Raw genomic sequence first — 22961 nt, forward strand, 5'->3', positions numbered from 1 at the left:
CCCTAAGGAGCAGAGGTTGGATGGTGTTGAAGGTGCTAGAGAAGTCCAGAAACATAATTCTTACAGCACCACTGCCTCTGTCCAAGTGGGAGAGGGATCGGTGTAGCATGTAGATGATGGCATCCTCCGCTCCCACCTTCTCTTGGTATGCGAACTGCAGAGGGTCGAGGGCGTGATGGACCTGTGGCCTCAGGTGGTGAAGCAGCAGCCGCTCCATGATCTTCATCACACGTAGTCTCTCTTTGAACTGCCTTTCCCAAGGTTTCTTGTCTTCTTAGAGAGTCAAGGCTGGGGTGCTGTCAAGAGGCAGGGCCTGTTAAAGCCCATTGCAGCACTTCCTGTGTGATTTTGGGCTATACAAAAATAAACTGTTTTGTATTGTATTGTATGTGACGTCAGAGAGACAGGCCGGAAGTCATTCAGCTCACTAGGACGTGATACCTTTGGGACTGGGGTGATGCAAGATGTTTTCCAAAGCCTTGGGACTCTCCCCTGTTCTAGGCTGTTTGAAGATGCGCTGTAGAGGACTCCCCAGCTCCAACGCACAGGCCTTCAGCAGTCGTGGCGATACTCAATCTGGACCCGCTGCTTTGCTGGCACAAAGTCTCCTCAGCTCTCTGCTTACCTGGGCTGCTGTAATTATGGGTTGGGGTAGACTCTCTCCTATGCTGGTATCAGCAGAAGGATGGGTGGAGGGTGCAGTACTCCGAGGTGAGAGTGGGTTAGGGTGGTCAAACCTGTTAAAAAAGTTGTTCATCTGGTTTGCTCTCTCCACATCTCTCTCGATGGTGGCACCCCGCTTCGAGCTGCAGTCAGTGATTGATCTTCATCCCATCCCACACTTCCTTCATGCTGTTATTCTGCAACTTCTGCTCCAGCTTTCTCCTGTACTGCTCCTTCGCCGCCCTGAGCTGGCCTTGGAGTTCCTTCTGCATGTGCTTGAGCTCATGCTGACCACCACCTTTAAAAGCCCTTTTCTTCTGGTTCAAAAGGCCCTTGATGTCACTTGTAATCCATGGCTTGTTGTTAGCATAGCAGCATACTGTTCTTACTGGAACTAAAATGTCCATGCAGAAGTTGATGTAGTCAGTAGTGCAGTCAACAACCTCCTCAATGTTCTCACTATAAGATCCCTGCAGCATATCCCAGTCCGTAGTTCCAAAGTAGTCTCTCAGAGCCTGCTCTGCCTCAGGGGACCACTTTCTGAATGAGCGTGTGGTTGTAGGTAGCTCCCTCACTCTTGGTTTGTAGTGAGGCTGAAGCAGAACCAGGTTATGATCTGCTTTCCCAAGTGCAGGCAGCGGGGTGGTGCTGTATGCGTCTTTAACATTTGCATACAGTAGGTCAATAGTCCTATTTCCCTGGGTGTTACAATCCACATACTGGGAAAAGGCAGGTAATGTTTTGTCCAGCGTTACATGGTTGAAGTCTCCAGCGATTAGCACAAGTGCCTCGGGGTGTTGTGTTTGTAATTTAGCAACAGCGGAGTGGATGATGTCACCCGCTATCTCCACGTCTGCCCGAGTAGGGATGTATATAATAACAACAATGACGTGTCCAAGCTCTCTGGGCAAGTAATAGGGACGCAAACTTACGGCCAACAGTTCGATGTCCCTGCAACAAGTGGAGATTTTAACGTTAACATGTCCCGGGATTGGTTCCTGCCTTGTGCCCTGTGTTGGCTGGGATGGATGGATATCCAGAGTTGCACCATCTTGTACTGATATAGAGTGCAAGTCCTCCTCCTTTCTGCTTTCCGCAGGTATTTGCGTCTCTGTCTGCTCTAACTGTGCTAAACCCGGGTAGCTCCACGTTAGCATCTGGGATGTTAGTTGTTAGCCACGTTTCACTAAAACACAACAAACTACATTCTCTGTAGGTCCTGACATTTTTCACCAGCGCAGCCAGTTCGTCAATTTTATTTGGTAGTGAGTTCACATTTCCCAGGATCACAGAAGGCACCGAAGGTTTGTAGCGCCACTTTCTCGCTAAACACTTGGCTTTTATCTTAGCACTGGCTCTGCTGCCATGATACGACCTTCTTACCTCGTCAGGTAAATAGGGAACCACACCAGCGCGGGCATTTGTTCTCAGCGCTTGAAGTTGACTACTTGAATAGACGAGTCTCGGCGTGTAAAAATCCATGTCCAAGTAGTAAAAAGTGTCCAGAGAACGAGTCCACATAAAAGAAAGTGGTAGGAGTTAACAGTGAAATAGAGAAAAAGGTAGAAAAATAAAGTCATACATGGAGCTGCTGGAATAGCTGCCACTTGTGGCGGCGCCTGAGTCATAGAATAAACCAAATTTTAAACCAAATTCAAACAATGATCTATAAGACAAAAGATGAAACCCTTCCAAACATTAATCTAAAGTTTAGTTTTACCAAAACATACACAAATTGAGAATAAAGCAAGCAAAAAGCAGTATCTAGTAAGCAGTATCAGGCAAGCAGTATCTAGTAGGGCAAGAATAGAAAAATGCCTCTACAAGGCGCTAGTCCACTTAGGTGCTTTAAGTAGAGTTAATCACAATGGTGCCCTCAATAATGCGCTGTGGCAAAATATTATTCTTCTTAACTAGTGACCTTGTCCCCTGAAACAAAACCCTATACAATAAATAATTAACTAAACTAAGTCATAATTGAAGATTATTAGCACAAAAACAGACAAGGGAGAAGCCCTGATGAGAATATAACAGGCCACTTTGTCATTAATTGTTCTTTTAAGGCATACTTTTTTCTCCAGTTTTTTTTTTGCTTTTTTTTTTTTGTGGTCCCTCATGTACCATCAGTGATAGATGTTCCACAGATTGAAAACATCTGCTTTATTGGAATGACTTCAAATGTAACATTTACAAACAGGTTGACAATTTGAATTAATATCACTGTAAATTAATAAAATGAACAGATGTACTTTCTTTAAAATTGAAGTACTGCTAATCAATAAAAGGTCATAGAATAGGGATTGCACCTTTCAAAACACACAAATTGCCTAACAGTGAGCACAGTGTTTGCATTTTAAAGGGTGCTATGTGCGTTCAGTTTTTTATTTTTTTTTATTCAGAATTTAAAATAATAGATTATCAGTTTTTTTCTCATTAAAATACATCTCTCATGGGTCAACAGTGCACAACACTGGTAAGTTTTGTATCAACTTGTATTTGTAATTTTTATTATATTTTTCATAGTTTTATGTCGGGCGGCATGGTGGCGCAGTGGTAGCGCTGCTGCCTCGCAGTTAGGAGACCCGGGTTCGCTTCCCGGGTCCACCCTGCGTGGAGTTTGCATGTTCTCCCCGTGTCTGCGTGGGTTTCCTCCGGGCGCTCCGGTTTCCTCCCACAGTCCAAAAACATGCAGGTTAGGTGGATTGGCAATCCTAAATTGGCCCTAGTGTGTGCTTGGTGTGTGGGTGTGTTTGTGTGTGTCCTGCGGTGGGTTGGCACCCTGCCCGGGATTGGTTCCCTGCCTTGTGCCCTGTGTTGGCTGGGATTGGCTCCAGCAGACCCCCGTGACCCTGTGTTCGGATTCAGCGGGTTGGAAAATGGATGGATGGATGGATAGTTTTATGTCTTTTCAGCTGTTTTTGTAATTATGTGCTGTCCCTTTAAATGTACCTCCACTTGATGTGTTTTGTGGGTGACAGCACAGGAGGCAGGGCCACCCTTACATCACCACTGCTGGGTCCTCAGCCAGGGCACAAGATCTTGCTAATGATATTGTAGCAAGTACTGATATTTTTTGTACTGATATTTTATTTTTACCAGGAGCTAATATTATTACTCTAGTTCACTGGAGCTGCCTAGTCTTGAACGTGCTATGTACATTAGCCCATTAGAAAAACATTCATGCTATAGATAAATTCCTGCTTTTCCAGGTGACTGACTTTGCCTTTTGTTGATGGTGATAAAGCAGGTTTAGAAAATAGATGTATGGATGGATGGAGAGAGCATGGATTAGTATTACTATTATTATATGGTAACGATTACTTTTCCTGTTTTTTGTCAGTTGTATATTTAAGCTTCAGCTTCAACCCTTGAAATGAATTAAATGTATGAAATGCTTACATACTATACTGAAACGCATATATGGCATACTGAAATACTGAAATATGTTTGAACAGTGCAAACTACTTACAGTGACAAGATATACTGTACACTGACAGTATAATACTGCATATTCACTTGCACTCCAAATAGCACAGCTGATAGAAAATAACATTAGAACAAGGCAGCTTGTGCACGTACAAGAAGTCTTACTTTACCGACTGGCCAGTCGCGGATAATTGACACAGTTGACACAGTCACTGTATAGTAGATGTAGGATGCTCTTTTTAAAAAAATTAAAAATTGAGACTGCAATTAACATGAACAAGTGTCCTTATAACTGTTCTTATTTTTAAGTTCTGTAAGACATACACTGTCAGACAGATCACTGAATAATGCACAGACAGAGAAGTTACTAGATAGATAAAGTGGGAAGGCACTGTATACTAGAAGATATAAAACTGTCAGGAGAAAAAAAAAACAGCTAGAGGGATGGGTGGATAGATAGATGGATGCATAACAGTATTAGCTATATAGTAAGTTTCATTTTATATATAATATATATGCATTTTACAACTCTGAGAATTATGTCAAAAAGAAATACATTAAATCATATATCAATCGACACATGCTGCACGCAGGAATGCGGGCAGTGAGAGTGGAGATAGATGTGAAAGACGCTAGATTGTATACAAAAGGCAAAAATAGCTTGACTAACAGTTGATAACTTGATAATAGTATTAGCTATAATCAATGAAAGCATTAATTAATCAACAGAAATAACCGCGATCGACATTTTAAACTTAACGATTTACTTAAAAATAAAAGAAAAACGCCCCAGTACGTCTGTGAAGGCAGACGCTGCAGGCAGGCAGAGTGGCGAAAAGCGCAGGACAGCGCCCCCCGAAACGGAAGTGGTAGAAAATAGATCACATTGGTAGTGGTTTACTACTACCATAGAGAATGAAAGGGAAACGGTTTAGGCCTTCCGCTGTGCATGTTTGGAATACAGCGTATATAATGGAAAAAAGTAACATTGTTGCCCAATGTAGCGGAGTAAGAGTAGCGTTTCTTCTTCACAAATGTACTCAAGTAAAAGTAAAAAGTATGGTGCAGTAAAACTACTCTTAGAAGTACAATTTTTTTAAAAAGTTACTCAAGTAAATGTAACAGAGCAAATGTAACTCGTTACTACCCACCTCTGGTGGTATCAAAAGTCTTCCGGGATTGTTTATGGTGGCAGTGCTTCGTTTTTTCTGAAGAAACAAGAAAAGAGAGGTTAGTACCCCGCCATTGTCCCCTGGCATGACTTGTTGCGGTGCCCATCAGGTCCTTAAGCCGCTCCCCATGCACTTGTGCGTGACAAAGTAAAAAAATTATAGGTTTATAGGGTCACTATTGTCACATGTACAGAATTCAATGAAATTTTTAAATGTGTTCCCAGACACCTCAATATATGTAAATGGTATTATCTTTCTTACTATTCTAAACCAATTTATGACTAATATTCTCTCAGTGTTGTGTTATGGTTATATGGTTATTACATTCCCTATTGACAACAGAAAAGAAAAAACTGGTCCCAACACAGGAGAACACTATATCTAACTGTAGATAGGAGTAAGAAACCAAAAGTATAATAAAATGGTCACATTTCCTGCATTGAAGAAGATTATCATTTACAACATAGGTTAATGCCCTCTTTTGTGCTGTGATTTGGATGAAAGTCAGACTGAAATTTCTCAGACGTTGTATTTTAAGGTTCAAGTTGCAATATTTTTTCTCTAAAACTTTGAAAGAAGATGAAAATGTAAAATTGATCTATAATTCTTAAGACTATTAATATAAATCTGAATACTGTACTAGAGGTTGAACAAAAGATACTTTGAAGAAATTTGGGACAATTACATTACCTAACAATTTACTAACTCTTATTGGCTTTGGTTCAAGGTGTCATAGTGATACAATAGTTAAAATGGATGCCTTGTAAAGGATTATGATTATCACCTCTAAATTAATCCAGCACCTGGTCATTGTCTGTGTCAAGTTTCCACATTTTCCATATGTGTATGAAATACTTTTTTATATTTATTGGCAGTTTCAAAACAGAGTTATCTGAATATGTGTTTGTAAGTCTTGCAATGGCCACTACTGGTATGTTCTTTGAACCCAGTGCTATAGGGATAAGGTATAGCCCCTGACCCTGAAATTGATTAAGCAAAGAAAAAATTATGTAACGGACTGTGAAAATATTGAGGTGATACAGTACAGATCTTACATTATCTAGTTTATTTTTAAACACTTTTGTAAAGTCAATGATCCTAATAACTGTAATTATGTCAACTATTAGAAGTTTCCTTTTTGTGAAATTAGCTATTGTTCTAATTAAAATCTGATTATACAGTATATTTATCTCTGCAGAAGTAATACCTGATTGCCTCATGCAGAGCTTTCTTCTAAAGTTTAATACTTTCAGGCCATGCAGATCATGGAAGTTGCAGCTATGTTGACCTCTATTCATGCTTTAATGTACTGTTTTCTAATTTAATATTATGTGTTCTTATAAATCATGCTGAGTTTCTTTTTACAGTACTTGATTAACTTTGAGTAAAGCAGCTTGAAATAAAGTTAGTTTCATATGTGCAAATAGTAGTTTGCCAACTTATTTATTTGTTTCTAAGCTTGGATTTCAGGATTTCATGTTGCTGATATCCTATCCAAAGTTAGTTCATAGCCTCTGGCCCATCGTGACATTAAATTTGATTAAGATGGAATGACTATGTTATGCTAACGTTTTGGGGATAATTATATTTACAAGATTGTTAAAAATGATATCCAAATGTCCTGTATTTAGTTGGAAGTATTGGGTTCTTTGTTTTTTTTTTCTCATGGTTATGTTTCTGTTGAAACTGTTCCTCAGGGTACAGTCTTGCTAGCATGAAAACTGAAGCAAATGTATTCTCATAACATTAGATTGGTCAGATTTTGTCTGTTTTGATAGATCTCATGCACAAGCGTAAACCTAAAATGCTGAAATAAAAAATTATTAACATTTACATTTCTGGACAAATAAAAATATTAGAATATGGTGGGACATGTGAATTGGGGCTCATGTACAGAGTAGGAATTTCCTGGGAAGTAAGAGTGGATCAGTAGTGTCAGACAATGACTTAGCTAAGCAAATCCCCTGCATTCAGCCCACTCCGACTTTTCAAAGCCCCACCCCCACAGACTCCTCTCTATACTGAGGTCTAGACAATCTGTTCATTTTATGGAAGATTGCAGGAACCTTCACAGACTTAATCAGGGTAGGTGTCTATTTCTCTGTATACATGAAGATTTAATATTATTAAAGTTTCTGGTGATATTCAAGCTCTATCATTAAAAATTGTCATAATGTTGCCACAGACTTTTGATTAGGAATTCAGCTCTCATAAAGAGGTTTACAGAAGTGCTGTATCTAATTACTCTGGAATGTGCCAAGTGCACCACCATGTCACAATATATAAAAAAAAGACTGTTGTGTCAAAAAAACCTACATTTGAGTTCCTCAAATTCAGTTCTGAAAGGGCAAATTTGCTGCAGATTTTTGTACGAACCAAATTACTTAATTATAAGCCAATTATTGTTGAAACCCATTAACACTCAAGCAGAATTTATGGGCTCCAATCATTATATTTGTATATGGCTCATGGATAACACCTTAAATTTCTCACGTTTGAGTCTCACACATATACAGTATTCCTGAACAGCGCATAGCATGAACCTATGCAACTTGCGGAAATGCATGCCTTGAATATGTAGATGGTAATAAATAAACATTAGTAACTCCAATTTGGACAACCCGTGTAAAGAATGCAGAATTCTGCATTCATTTTGGTACTATGTTTCAGTGTGCAAAAACATGACATTTCCTCTATCTCCATTAACTGGCAAATTTTAGATATTTTTGGTATTTATAGTTGGTAGTTTTTACACATTGACAAGAATATGTTGCTTGGTCTAGAGTGACCTAGAGTTAAAGTTCTTGATAAAGAAAGGCAGGGGAAATTTCTGCCCAGTGAATGCAGAGTGTGAACTCAAAGTATTATGTATTTTCTGTTTAAATGTTATTTAAGTCAATAAGGACTAACGTAAGCATATAAGTTACATGTACAGTATACTATACATAGAAGCTTATATGTGTGCAAATGTATTAATTTTCTCATCTTTCTTTTGTATTTACAGTGCCTAACTGCTGTGTACCCATTCACTATCACAGTCTTCTTTCCATGGATGGCAGGACGTGGCTAATTTAGTTAATATGTTTCAGATTTACTAACTCTTAATTACTTCTTTTAATCTTATTTTCTTAACCAGCTGTCCATTAACAATGAGATGCAAAAGGCAAAGGAACCAGAAGCTCACCATATAACTTGGTGCCATAACTGATGCTCCCTCACAATGTACGCAATGTGTCTCATTTGGGACTCTGTGAGCAACCGCTCATTTGACACAAAATCAAACCTACGGTAACCAATGATTCTCTGAAAAGGCACAGTACAGCAGCTGATTGGAAAGAGAATTATCGGTATACAGCATCAAGCACATGCTGCCTCAGCCATGCTATCTATTGAACTGCTCTCATACGGCAAACACTTCAGAGCCTTTCCTCGCGGTTCAGAAACAGTTTCATCCCAAGAACTATAAACGCACTCAATCAGTCCATCAAGTGCTCCTTGTAGAACTGTTTGTACTTATTAGTACAATCACCTCACTTTAAACTTGCACTATAGTTATAATATTGCACAACCTGAGCCACTTTATAAAGCGCATATTTACATATGATGATGATATCATTTTTAAGATGAAATGCAGCAAAATGTTTATTATATTATACAGATAAAAGTTTAACTAGGGCGGCACGGTGGCGCAGTGGTAGCGCTGCTGCCTCGCAGTAAGGAGACCCGGGTTCGCTTCTTGGGTCCTGTCTGCGTGGGTTTCCTCCGGGCGCTCCGGTTTCCTCCCACAGTCCAAAGACATGCAGGTTAGGTGGATTGGCGCTTCTAAATTGGCCCTAGTGTGTGCTTGGTGTGTGGGTGTGTTTGTGTGTGTCCTGCGGTGGGTTGGCACCCTGCCCGGGATTGTTTCCTGCCCTTGTGCAATGTGTTGGCTGGGATTGGCTCCAGTAGACCCCCGTGACCCTGTGTTCGGATTCAGCGGGTTGGATAATGGATGGATGGAAGTTTAACTTCATTTAAATAATATATATTGTTAATAATTAAACATGTGAAGACACGGTGTCACTGCGCTGGCCTCCTGCCTCGTGCTGTATTCTTGCTGGGGCTGGCGCACCACTGTAAGGATAGAAGAATTAAACATATACTACGAAGATATTTCAATGTTCCTTAAAAGTTTTGAAGAATCGCCGTTCTAAGCTTACAAATGGCTTAACGTCTATTACAGAGCTGATTGTGTGGCAATTGGGTATTTGGAGAAAAAAAGTAAGGACAGGAATTGGGGGTTAGTACGTTTGAAAGAGACAGTACTACTGCAATAAAGTATTTTATCAAAGGTTGCGCATGGTGCAGCAAGCATCTTGCATGAGACATGAACAATCACTGCGCCACCATGTTCCCATTTTTAATAACATGCTTTAACTCCTATCATCATGAAAATGATATCACGTATACATCTCAGTATTTTAATTATTCAGAGAGCTGTAATATTATGAATATAATGGATTCTGTGTTCTGTCGGAGGAAGAGAAAGCCCATTTTAGAAGCACGTAGTGCACATAGAGCACATAGAAGATCAAATACAAAACAAAGCATTTAACATGCTACTTTAGTTACGATGGGATTTGAGAAACTAGTAAATTAAACAATTTTAAGATGAAGTTTACGATGTTATACTTTAATGACAAAACAAACTACGTGATTAAAGTGGAAATTTCTAGATTAAAGTTGACATTTCATGCTTTTTTCCCACTGTGTGCCTATTTTTTTTTCTCTGTACCCTAATAAGCTTTCATATGACACTTAGACGGTTGGCTTTGACTCGCCTTTTCACAGCAACTTTGATATCTGACAACTTTTTTATTTCGGGCAATGTGCAACTTTGTGAACATGAGCTTTCGAATTTCTCCGACACTCTATGTCACTCGATCAACTTCCTTTTGTTGTTTATACCACTGTTTAAACCAACAAATAGTAAGTTTTTCCTTGCCTCCACTTGGTATTTGCTGAAATTCTTCTATTCCCCACCCCACACCGTGCTTTTGCCATTGCCTTTTCACAGAATGCTGAGCTTAAGGGCTATTTATATTGATTTGCATATTCAAAGAGGCGTAATTCTGGGAGGAGTTTGGGGAGTGGCAGCAGGCGCGCGCACGTGTGTTACTTTTCACGCTGACCGGGATTTATGGAGAGGAAGAACGTGGAAGTTGGTGAAAGCACAGATTTATGCATCTGGATTTTTTTGTGTGTACGCACATTTCTGCTGTTGTCCTTACGCCATGTTTTAGTGTGAATTCTACGCACAGCATTATTCATGAGGCCACAGAACTCTAAAGACTTGGACCTTCATCCTTTTGCAAAGATATCGGGAGCACCACACACCCCTTTCCTGCGACCTCATGACTCCCCATGCTCTCCCAATCCATCTACTGACTACATAGGGAGAATCACCAGAGGCATGAATATCATTGTCGAGGAAGTAAACCTTGATGAGGCTGACATTCCCTCCGCAGTTTTATTCAGGACACTCGCAAGCCCAGACATTCAGACTCCTCACTCAGTCTCTCAAGAGCCCCAATCAGAGTCTCCAATCAGAGCCCCAATCAGAGCCTCCAATGACTCCACAAAAATCACAGCATCATCTGCAAAATCAAGGTATGTGAATCTTTCTTCACCAACAGATGCCCCACAGCCGCTGGACCACATGACCCTGCCCAACACCCAGTCCATGCAAGCATTGAACAGAGTAGGAGCAAGAACACAACCCTGATGAACCTCAGAATCAACTGGGAAAAATGCAGAGCTTCTACTTACTCTTTGGTAAAACTCACAGTTCCAGTGTACAGGCCGGCCATGATATTCAGCAACTTCAGGCAGATCCCACAAAGTCTCAGGATGTCCCAGAGGGCAGCTTGATCAACTGAGTCAACCGCCTTATGAAAATCGACAAAGGCTGCAAAGAAACTCTGCTAATATTCGCATTTGCACTCTATGAGAATCCCTCAGTGCCAGGATGTGGTTGATGGTTGACTTCTTAGGTGTAAAACCAGACTGCTCTGGTTGCTGGTAGGTGAGTAGGTGATCACAGATCCTATTGAAGATGACCCTAGCAAGGATCTTACCCGGCACCAAGAACAGTGTTATCCCCCTGTAGTTGCCGCAATCCATGTGATTACCCTTCCCTTTCCAGTTGGGATGTTGCCCATCGTCCAAATGGAAGCAAACTAGAGAAGTTCATCACAGATACCACAGATCCCTGCAGCCTTCCCTACCTTTTTTTTTTTTTTTTTCTACCTGGTTCATCACCTGTGCAGTCTCAGTGAGATTGGGTGGTTCACAGATAATTGGAGGATCAGCCTCAAGGACCGTGGACTCAAAGATGTCCAATGTCCTAGATGAAGCATCAGCTTTAAACAGCTGCTTAAAGTCGCCAGCCCATCAGGTCACAATTGTAGCAGCATTCATAAGGACCGTTCCATCACTCTCCTAGGAACAGATTCAGATGTGCATAATTGCTTCAATTTCTTTCCAAGCGGCACGTGGGTCACTACACCATATATGTTGTGTTACTTGCTCACAGAATCCTTCAACAGCCATACTTCTCATTTTGCAGTACAGACCACACTTGCTATCAAGCCATGCTCTGCAAGTCCTCTTGACAATATCCAGGGTGCCCTGTGAGATGAAACACCTCCTTCTGGGAACATCGGCAACACCAACACAACCTTCAGCAACCTTAGCAACCTTCAGGGTCTTGTCATGGTGGTTCTCTCACATATTAGGATCAGAAGTTTCACCCAATTCTGCAAGTTCTTCACACAAACTGTGTGCAAACTCATTAGAAACAGCCCGATCTTGGAGTCTGGCCAGGTTCAGCCTCATTTTCCTAATTGGTGGTAACCTACTGTACCTAATCTGGATCTTCAGAGTAGCAACAGTAATTCTGTAGTCAGAATTCACAAACAGGGCACTTCTGTAGACCCTGCAGTTCTGTAGGAGCATCCAGTGTATGCCCATAAGGATGTGATCGATCTAACGATGCGGCTCAGGGTGTTGAAGCCAGGATCCATCGATCTGCAGCCCCTGACCTTTTGTGAAGACAAGGAGCATGGATCCACTTTCACCACTGTCACCAGACCCATGGTGACCGATACAATCCACATAGCCTGTCAGTGCCAGTGGTCACACTGAAATCACCCATGACCAGAAGAGTGTCACCTCATTGGCACTCATCAACCACTGATTAAAGTTGCAAATAAAATGTCTCCCTCACTGAGGAATCTGAGTTTCATAATATGCTCATTGAAGGAAGTGATTTCGGATACCATCGGAAAAAACCGGTCTGCTACAGCAACAGCTACTCCCTGAATATGACAGCCAACAGGACCACCAGACAAATAAAAGGTGTATCCACCTACAAAGATCTGGCCAGTCCCAGGTCTGCGTATCTCAGAGAGTGACACCACTGAAATGTGATGTTTACAAATATACTCCAGCAGCAGAGAAAGATGATCATCATGACGGATAGACAAGATATTCCATGCACCAATTTAGATGGGATTCCTCAAAATGGGACCCTAGTACTGCTGTGCAGCGGGAGATGCCTCAGCACCACACCAGTTCTGATCTCCAACAGGCCTGACCCCATTGGCTCTCCAATGGTTTTGACTCTTCCAGGGATGAGGCTCCTGAGGACTTTCTCCCATCTCCTTCATAATGCGAGCAGCCTTCCTATGGGTGGCTGCAGCAGAGTTAATCCCACGGAGAGCAGAAAGGAGTCCTGTCTGCCGTTTCTGGGCTGTGTGAAGTTTTTACAGTGGCTGGAGTGCCAATCCTGCCACCAACCCCTAAGAGTTCCCTACAACTTGGAGGACCACATGCAGGGCCAGATGCAGTTTACCGTCATTCTCAGGACAAAAAAAAACAAAACCTGCAATGACAGGTTTATTTTAGTTTTGCCCCTGACAGTTCCTACATAAGCTACAATTGACTAAAGTCTTATAATTAAAAAGAGATATTTTCAAAATGAACGTATGAATACATACTAAAAATCTTTTATACAAGTGTGCCTGTTTAATTATTTATAATTTAAATTTTTAAAATTGAAGAATATCAGAGTGTTATGTTTCTTTTTGTAGGCACAAGTATATGTTTTTATTATTTTTATTTAATTATATAAATGAGTAATCAGTTTTAATGTTAAAAATGTAATATCTCTAAATGAAAAACAATAAAGAAACACCAGTAGTGCCCTGTTAATGTTACTGGAGATTTCAGTAGCTGAAGTAATACAAGTACAGAAATGTTATCACTTAAGTCTAAATTAATCCCCTGGCTTCACCTAAAAGAAATATCACCATCTAAAAGCATGTACTTTACAAAAGGGTACAGGTACACATTAAAAGTATTATGTGCAATATAATATATTGTTGCTGGGAGAGAAGGAACACCAAGGTGGCACAGATCAACAAAGAACCAGACAGGGCGTTCTAAAGAAAAATAATCCATACTGGTGATGAAAGAGTTCCCCTTCAAGCCAATGTGTGAACAGAAAGAGGTTAGCAGGCGACAGAAAGACCTGTAATTTAAAAGGGTGCCATGTACTTGTCAGAGGGGGACATTTTTTTTTGTGCACTGGGTGGTTCCATTAGGCACCCATTGTTGGGACTGGGGGGTGAGAAGTTAAAAGGCTGTCTGCAGGATGTATTTATTTGCTGTACTGCAAAGGAGTCACCACTTTGAAGTTTATGGCTGGTTGAGATTTACAAACAATACCACGTGTGATAAAAAGAACTGCTGGTTCCTTGGAGGATCCTGGATAATCCAGTTACTGATTGTGACAGGGTTGTTTATGGAGGTATTTGCTGTCTTGCAAAGGAGTCGCCGCTTTGAAGTCTCGCCTTGGAGGATGTCTGTATTTACCTGACTTGGAAATATTGGTTTCTAATCAGCATATCTGTACTTATTCATGATTGGTAACAATTCCTTTTTTTTCACTTGTGTTTTCATTAATTGATAAACCCAGGAAATGCAGATGTACCATTGTTTAATCTGATTGTCCAGAACTGATAATGGCAGGGACTGAAGTAGATAAAAACTCCTGGCAGCAGAAAGCAAAAGGGACAGTCCACAGAAAACGCTGCCAAGGCACTCGGACAGAGCACAGTGGCTTGCAGGCAGACAAAGGTACCTGGCTGGCACGACGTGAGGCACAAGGACGGCAACACTTCCAGGGAGGAAGAGACAGTTCCACAAAGAGACGCCGGATGTGGGTTCAGCGAGAGAGGGAATCCACATGAAAGGACCAAGCGAAGCTGACAGACGAGAAATGAGGCGTGTCTAGGTCCCAGCCACACAAGGAGCCCAGAGTGAAAGAAAAAGGAACAACGAAGAGACGCTGACAGGGATTCAACAATTTGACACAACTTCTGTAGGGGAACGAGTGTCCGGGGAACAGACTGCATCCATGGACAGGTGAACAATTAAGTGTTGGGGTAACACAGTGCACAAACTGGACTCAGCACCACTAAAGGTTGTATCCTCCAATTCTTGTTTTTAACGGACTTTTAGAGGGTGGACTGTGTATTTTCCTTTTTAAAAAAAGGGGAAATTGATTCCTGATATGTTTAGTTTTTGTTATGTTCGTTTATCTTTTTAATGTACCTTATATGGTTTTGTGTAATAGAACTTACTGTTGCTTTTTTTTCTAAATTACTGTTGTGTCTTTCATTGTGTGTTTACTCACCACCCAATTTAAAGAAACCTGTGTGCTATTATTGGTAAATTTCAGGAGTTCCCAGTCTCTTAATAAAACTGGGTGGTGTAGTCAGATATTTTAATGGTGTCAAAGTTAGATTATCTGTAAGTGTGACCAGACACCTGTGACATACTGGTGGAAACTTATTTTTCTTTCTCCATTCTTATTGACATAGGTCTCTTAAAAAATAATAAAAGGCACAGCAAACACAAAACAAAGGGTTGTACCTGGAGTCCCCTGTGGACACTTTGGCCTGGGATTGCAAACAGGTGTCCCTTTAGTCAGAAACACCTCTGTACCTTTCCAAAACCTTTTTGGTTTTGTTTTTAATAAAAGCACTTTGCACTTTTTGTACCATCCCCTTGCTTCACTGTTGATGTCTTCACTGCCTAGCTCATCGGTGACATTACCGATGGTGTTGGGTTCAAGAGCTCCCAGAAGTCAAATGGGAGCATGGAGCGAACCTGCATTGTCACAGCAAACAACTGTAAGAAATACCAGGTTTCCATATGGTCTTCATAGTTGCAATAGTGGAACTGTACAGATACATAAATAGGTAGACTGAACTTTATTTGTCCCCAGGGGAAAATTTGGCTTTTTACAGAAGCTCTTTAAATAAATAAACACAAATAGATGAGTAAGTAAATAAATAAATATACACACAGTTTGGTCTGAACACACACTGGAATGACTATAAAGCAAAAACATTCAAAAGAAAGAAAAGTTCTGACTTGGCTGTCACAGACACAGTGAGGCATTATGCAGACACATTGCTGTAGGTATATTGGAGCCCCAGTCACGTTTCTTGACACACTTCTGCTGAATGAGTCATTGGCTGAAAGTACTCAGTGTTAGTGTGTCAGAAAGAGAATATGCAGTGTTGTTCATTATGACACTCAGTTTTGGTTTAGTTCTCTCATTTGCTACTACTTCCAGAATGTGTTCATTAACTGAGTTTGCCCATTTAATTAGCGTGATTCAGTGGGCCTCAATTGAAGTGATGTTACCAGCCAAGCACACCACATCGTAGGAAATCACACTAGCCATCATAGAGTTGTAGAAGATATAAAAGATGTCATTTCCCACATTAAAGGAATACAGTCTCCTAAGGAAAACAGTCCTTAAGTTACAATAGATCTAAGGTACTATTTCCTCTATTTGAGCGCTTAATACACTGGAGAAGCATAGGCAGAACAGAGAAGAGAGAGAGGTATTATATGAGTCTCCTGACATTACTGTGAACATAGCTATAGTTATTTTTATATTGTCATGCTTGGGTCACAGATTTGCACAGAAACACAGGAGGTTGTAGAGAGACAGGAACTTTATTCAAACACTGCAAACAAACATTTGTCTCTTTTTCAAAAGTTTAAACGTGCTCCATGACAAGACAGAGATGACAGTTCCGTCTCACAATTAAAAGAATGCAAACATATCTTACTCTTCAAAGGAGTGCGCATCAGGAGCAGATAATGTCAGAGAGAGAGAGAGAAAAAAGCAAACAATCACAAATCAATTGGGCTGTTTGGCTTTTAAGTATGCGAAGCACCGCCGGACAAAGCAGCTGCAAGGAAGGGAGCAATGTGAAGTTAGTCTTTCAGCATTTTTTAGAGGAGTGTCCGTATCCTCTAGGCCAGTGTGCGAACAGCCCCTCTGTTCACACCCCCTCCGTCAGGAGCAGAGAATGTCAATGAGAGTGAGAGAGACAGAGAGAAGCAAACAATCAAAAATCAATACATGCTGTTTGATCTTTTAAGTATGCGAAGCACCGTGCGGGAAGCATATCGCTTGACAAAGCAGCCACAAGTAAGCCCAGCAAGGAAGGGAGTAATGTGAGGATAGTCTTTTATCGTTTTTTGAGGAGCGGCTGTATCCTCTAGAGGTGCGAACAGCCCCCGTGCTCACAATATATTTGAGGTGTTTTATTTAATACGTAATACACGCTCTGGTTGGGTACCTTCTCAGCCATCTGCCAATAGCGTCCCTGGTATGAAATCAACTGGGCAAACCAACTGAGGAAGCATGTACCAGAAATTAAAAGACCCATTGTCCACTGAAACCCACGAACCAGCGAAAAATCCACAATATATATTTAAATATGCTTACATATAAAATCTGCGATAGAGTGAAGCCGCGAAAGTCGAAGCGCGATATAGTGAGGGATTACTGTATTTCAATTTTCCCTAGGCAAATTATGGGAGGCAGATGCTCTGTCTCCCCTGCACAATATTTTACTGATTTTCATCATCCTCACACACTTATTTGTTTCTTTTTTTTCCTCCCAAGTACACCTCTGATTCCCACAACAAAAACTGTTGTAGTTGAAACAATCCATTTTCTACAACACGTACAACAAGCTAGCAAAAATATACAGTTGATGGAAAAAGTATTCAGACCCCTTCACTTTCTGCACACTTTATAAAATTTAATTATAAATGGACAAATTTGTGATACAGTGAAAAGGTTTTTTCAAAAAGGTTTGCAAATTTATTAGAAATCAAAAACTGAAATCTCATATTCACATAAGTACTTAGAACCTTATTACAGTACTTTGTAGAGACCCCTTTTTCAGCACTTAAAGTAACAAGTATTCTTGGTTAAGTCTCTATACAATCTTTGCACACCAGGATTTAAGTTGTTTATCCCATTTTTCCCGGCAAATCCTCTCAAACTAGATTGGATAATAAGCGTCTATTACCTGCCATCTTCAGGAGGTCTCTCCACAGATGTTCTATTGAATATCAGTCCGCACTTTGGCTGGGACACTCAAGGACAGTCAAAGACTTGTCCCAAAGTCACTCCAACGTTGACTTGGCTGTATGCGTTGTGTCGTTGTTATGCTGACAGATGACCCATCATCAAAGTCTGAGCTTGTGTACACTCTAGAGCAGAATTTCTTCAATATCTCACCTAATGTGGCAGCATTCATTCTTCCTTCAGTTCTGACCAGTGTCTCTGCTCTGAAAAGCACACTCATATCATGATGCAGCCACTACCATGCTTCACTGTGTGGATGATATTAGGCAGGTGATGAGCACTGACTGGTCTTTGCCAGTAATAATGTTTGCAGTTCTGCCCAAAGAGTTCAATTTTTGTCTTGTGACAACAGAGAAACATTTTCCTGTAAACTGTCATATGCCTTTTACTTATGAGTGGCTTCTGTCTGGCCACTGTTCTGTAAATACCTGATGGATGGAAAGCTGCTGAGATGGTTGTCCTTCCAACAAGTTCTACCTTCTCAGCTGATCAGCTAAAAACATCTGAATATCTGTTAGAGTAACAATTGGGTTCATGGTCACCTCCTTCACCAAGGCCTTGCTTCCCTGGTTACTCAGTTTAGCCAGATGGCCAACACTAAGAAGAGTCCTGGTGGTTCCAGACTTCCTTCAATTCACAATTGTTGAACACATGCTGCTCCTGGGAACACTCAAATCTCTAGAAATGGTTTTGTATCCTTGCTCTGATTAATGCTTCATCACAATTTGATCATTGAGGTCTACTGAGAGTTCCTTGGACTTCATGGCTTCGCTTTTATCCTGACATGCAATGTGAATTGTGGGACCTCAAATACATACTGTAGGTGTATGTCTTTCTGAACTATGACCAATCAATTAAATTTGCTCAAGGATATTTGAAGCAAACAGGATACACCTGACCACAATTTGGAGTGCAAAGAATGTGAATACTTATATAAACAACAGATTTCAGTTTTTGATTTTTAATAAATTTACAAGCCTTTCCAAAAGCAGGTTTCCTTTTGCCATTATAGGTTATTGAGTGTAGATTGATGGGCAAAAACTGCAGTATTATCCATTTAAAATTAAACCAACAACACAATGAAGTGTGCAGAATGTGTACAGGTCTCAATTATTTAAGAATCCACTGTAACATTCATTAGAAATAGCCAGAATAATCAAACAAAACACAAATACACAACTGAAAGCCACTATAATGTCCTGGGAGATTTTCTGGTTATTATGTGAAAAATGGGGATATGGTATATGGAAAAAACATTGGCAATATATTTTTTACTAATATCCAACAAGGTAATTTTTGACAGATTACTAACCATATGTACAATTTATAATATTACCTGTATTTTATAACTGTCTCCTAAGGTCTTAAAATATTTTGCATACTGTCACATATTTAGAATGCAAAAGTGATAGAGTGCATGTGATTCAAAGAGAATGCTTTTGGTGTATGTATGCTTTTTGATCTTTTCCAGTTGATAACTACTAATACAGATGGTTATTTTGCTTCTCACAAAATTGTTTCACACTATTATTTACTTGTGTGCTTTACAGCATTCTCTGTGTAGCCAGATAATTGAATGTTACCATCAAATCATTGCATTGAATTACTGCTACATCCATAAGACAGCATGAACAGAATCAGCCATATAGGACTAAATTTTAAAATAATACCATTATTTAGCATTTTCAAAACCTGTAATATGTATTTTAATTTTCCAAGCTCCATTGCAAAAAATTGGAACTTGCTTATCATGGCTTTTGTTAATTTTGTATTCTTATCAGTAGTTGTGGATATTAACTTATAAAACCAAAGAAGTTCAAGTTCTGTTGACTATAATGAAATTTAACAACAAAGAGAAACAAAAGGGGTCTGTAAATTTGACCATGTTTTTACAGACAAAACTGAGGAAGAATAAACAGTATTTATTATAGAAGTGCAGGGTCCTAGGGCTGATCATAAATAGTTCTCAAATCAGATAATGCAGCTATTCTATTAGTAGAACTCACTTTCAATATTTATTCAACAAGCTGAAAAAAATATTTTAGTGGAAGTGAATGAAACTGGCTGATTTTTTTATTTTCAGCTCAGTCATCAGCCAACAATATCAAGATTCATTCTAACAGAGTAATTCCAGCTGTAGATCTTGTATTATTATTCTCCCATGTAATTTTGCTTTAATGGTTTGATATGATTTTGGAAGGGTAAAATTTGATATGAAATATGTATTAATATATCCCACTAGCTTTTCTTTTTGGCTTTAAGCAAATACACCTTTGCAGAATTGTACAGGCTGTACCATGGAGGTGAAGGTCGGTTCACTTACGGCTCAACCATGATTTTGGGGCTGCCAATGCACCCCGCAGATATGTGTCCTGAAGTGTCAGATTTTCCTGTTTCAAACAAACAGCAATGGCAGATGGTGTTGGCAAATGGCACCCTTTTACTGTAAAGGGTCAACTAGAAAAATGGCATCACTCACCTGTCATTCATCAAGGAAGGCAAAAATAGGTGTTCTAAGCTATAAAGATAAAAGTTAATTTGACAATCACATTTTATCATTCCTAATGCAAAACTTTGCACTCTACAAAGTGTATAATGTTCATATGTTTAAGGTACAAATTGTTCTTTCTATGTTTTGGCCTGTCAGGATCTGTACTTGATAATCCAAAAGTCACAGGTTCAAACTGCACAGTTGGCTCACAGTTTGACTCCAAGCAGGCTACTTAAATGATCTGTGATCTCGCCATATGAATATGCATCGATAAGCTGAACTGTGAATGCAGAGTACTTTATAGGTAGTGTTCTTCATGATGTTATTTTATTATCTAGTCTCTGACATAAGGCTAAATACTTGCCATTGAAAATGCTTCTGTTAATGAAAACATGCTACAATCTCATATGAAATGATAAACAAATACAGTTCTCTGTTTATTTAGTCCATTTCTATAATGATGCAGTACTGTCCAATAAATCTCTAATAGGGTATTCCTTCTCAAAGATATATCACTCCTCTGGGCATTCAATAATGCACTTCCAATAATTCATCACAATTTGTCATCTTTGACAATCTGCCAACATACAACAGTTCATCACCAGAAAATCTGTTAAAGTAGCAAAAAAAAAAAGATATTTTTATTTTTCTTCTCACACACAGATTTATTCATTAAACTACTGAAATATTTAAAGTCATTTAGCTTTCCTAAAATAGGTTTTACTTTCATTACTATATATATGGTGGCAATAAAAATATTCAGCCCTTCAATTTTATGAAAATGATGTACATTTTACACTATGGAATGAACAGTATTTTTTGTAATTCATTAACATAAAAAAATGGCAAAGTTAAAAGACAAGTTTATATTTATTTGCCCATTGTTCAAACCTGCTTAATCCAGATCTTAACTTATAGGTAGCCAACACCTGTTTTGGAAGCACTGGGCAAAAGGCAAGCTCTAGAATGTCACCTGAACCAGTAATTAAAACTTTCACATAAGGAATATTCATTCATTGTAATATATTTCAATAAAGTTAATGTTCTAGGTTCTAAATGCTCCAACATGAATCAAATGACACCAGCATTAACATTCTCTTTTGATGCTGAATAATTTCGAGATATTGCCTTCATTTATCCAGTTGTAGCTTTAAAGTTAACTAAGCAAAATATGTTGAACTGTATTGTTATAAATACCAATTTTTATTCATTCACCTTTAAAAAAATCCTCCACACACACCTAGCTAATTGCGGGGAAAAAGTGTGCACTTCATGAAATGGATCCGATTTTGCTTGTTACACATTATGGGGCTATGGGAAGAAGCCTAGGAAATCTATGGAAATGTCTGTATGCTGGAATGACACACTTTGCAAGTGTGCTTTACAATTTCAGTATACATGACAGGTTTTACACATTCTACCACCAGACGTATTTGTGTATGATGGCAGAGAGACAAGGTCTGGACTTCGTTCTTCTAGCCAACGGGAGCGGTTAGTGCTAACCATCCATTCATGAAACAGCTCCTTTTCTGCTTCCAAATGACAAGATGCTTAATTTAAACAATGTCTTAAGAACTTTGCAAAAACATTCCATTTTTTCACAGATATAAATGCATTATTTCACAAAGAGATTGCCTTTTGCTGCTGGTAGCACCCAGAAGTAATTTTTGTTGTCTACTTCATGGTGCCAAGTGAAGTTTTACCTCACAAAACAAAACTACATTGAAAAAGGTGAAGAGAGAATGAAAATGCAACACTTTTATTTTTTTAACTAAAGAAATCTATCCACTAATTTGAGGCTATTTATGTCTCAAGGTGTGAATGCATTTCTCCACAGTAACGCACGAAAAATTCCTGGATGGAGTGTCTATTTAGAATTTAACAGTGTAGTAGTATTGCTGTACTTTATTATTGAGCATAAATAAATTTTGGCTAAACTGTCAACCAGAAACCAAATGTAATCTCTTTATCAGAGCTATTTTTTACGTTTAGAAACTGCTGTATACTGGGTGTAGATTATTATTTATATATTGCACTTTAGCAGGGTTGTTAGATTGACTTGCAAATCTTAATTTCTCCCGAGTTCAATGAATGTGTATGCGTGCATTAATGTGCCCTGTAGTGGGCACCCAGGATTAGGTACTGCCTTAGGCCAATGCTGCTATAAGAGGTACTGCTTCCCTGCATCTTTCATTTCAATAAATTGTACAAAATAAGTAAGGCACTGTATAACAAATGCTGACATTTACAGACAGTAACTAAAAACAACACAACTGTACCATTCCCAAGTTTGCCCCATTCCTGTCACTGTCCTAAACAAAAGGGTCAGAATTCTATTAACCATTAGCTTTATCAAATTATTAATAATATTTCATAGAGCCTACTTACTCATGCATATTCATAACAAGTACACAGTAATTCCACTGGTCATGGTATTACTTATTCTATGTATTAGAAACTGATAACTGCAGAAAATTACCTGATACAAGTTTAGGACATTGGTAGTAAACAAGTTTGGGATACAGTATTTGAAAAAAAAATCCTAAATTATTTTACTTTGCTTTTCTGGTTAGCAATGACAACTTCCATTGTCTAGAAGAACAAAGTCCCGCCCTTGCCTCATGTTTTGGCAGTACAATGGCACAAGAACACTGCCAACAGTCACACAACCAGAAAGTTCTGCAAAATGAGCATGTTGCTG

Source organism: Erpetoichthys calabaricus, chromosome 4 (assembly GCF_900747795.2).
Source record: "Erpetoichthys calabaricus chromosome 4, fErpCal1.3, whole genome shotgun sequence".
Taxonomy (NCBI): domain Eukaryota; kingdom Metazoa; phylum Chordata; class Cladistia; order Polypteriformes; family Polypteridae; genus Erpetoichthys; species Erpetoichthys calabaricus.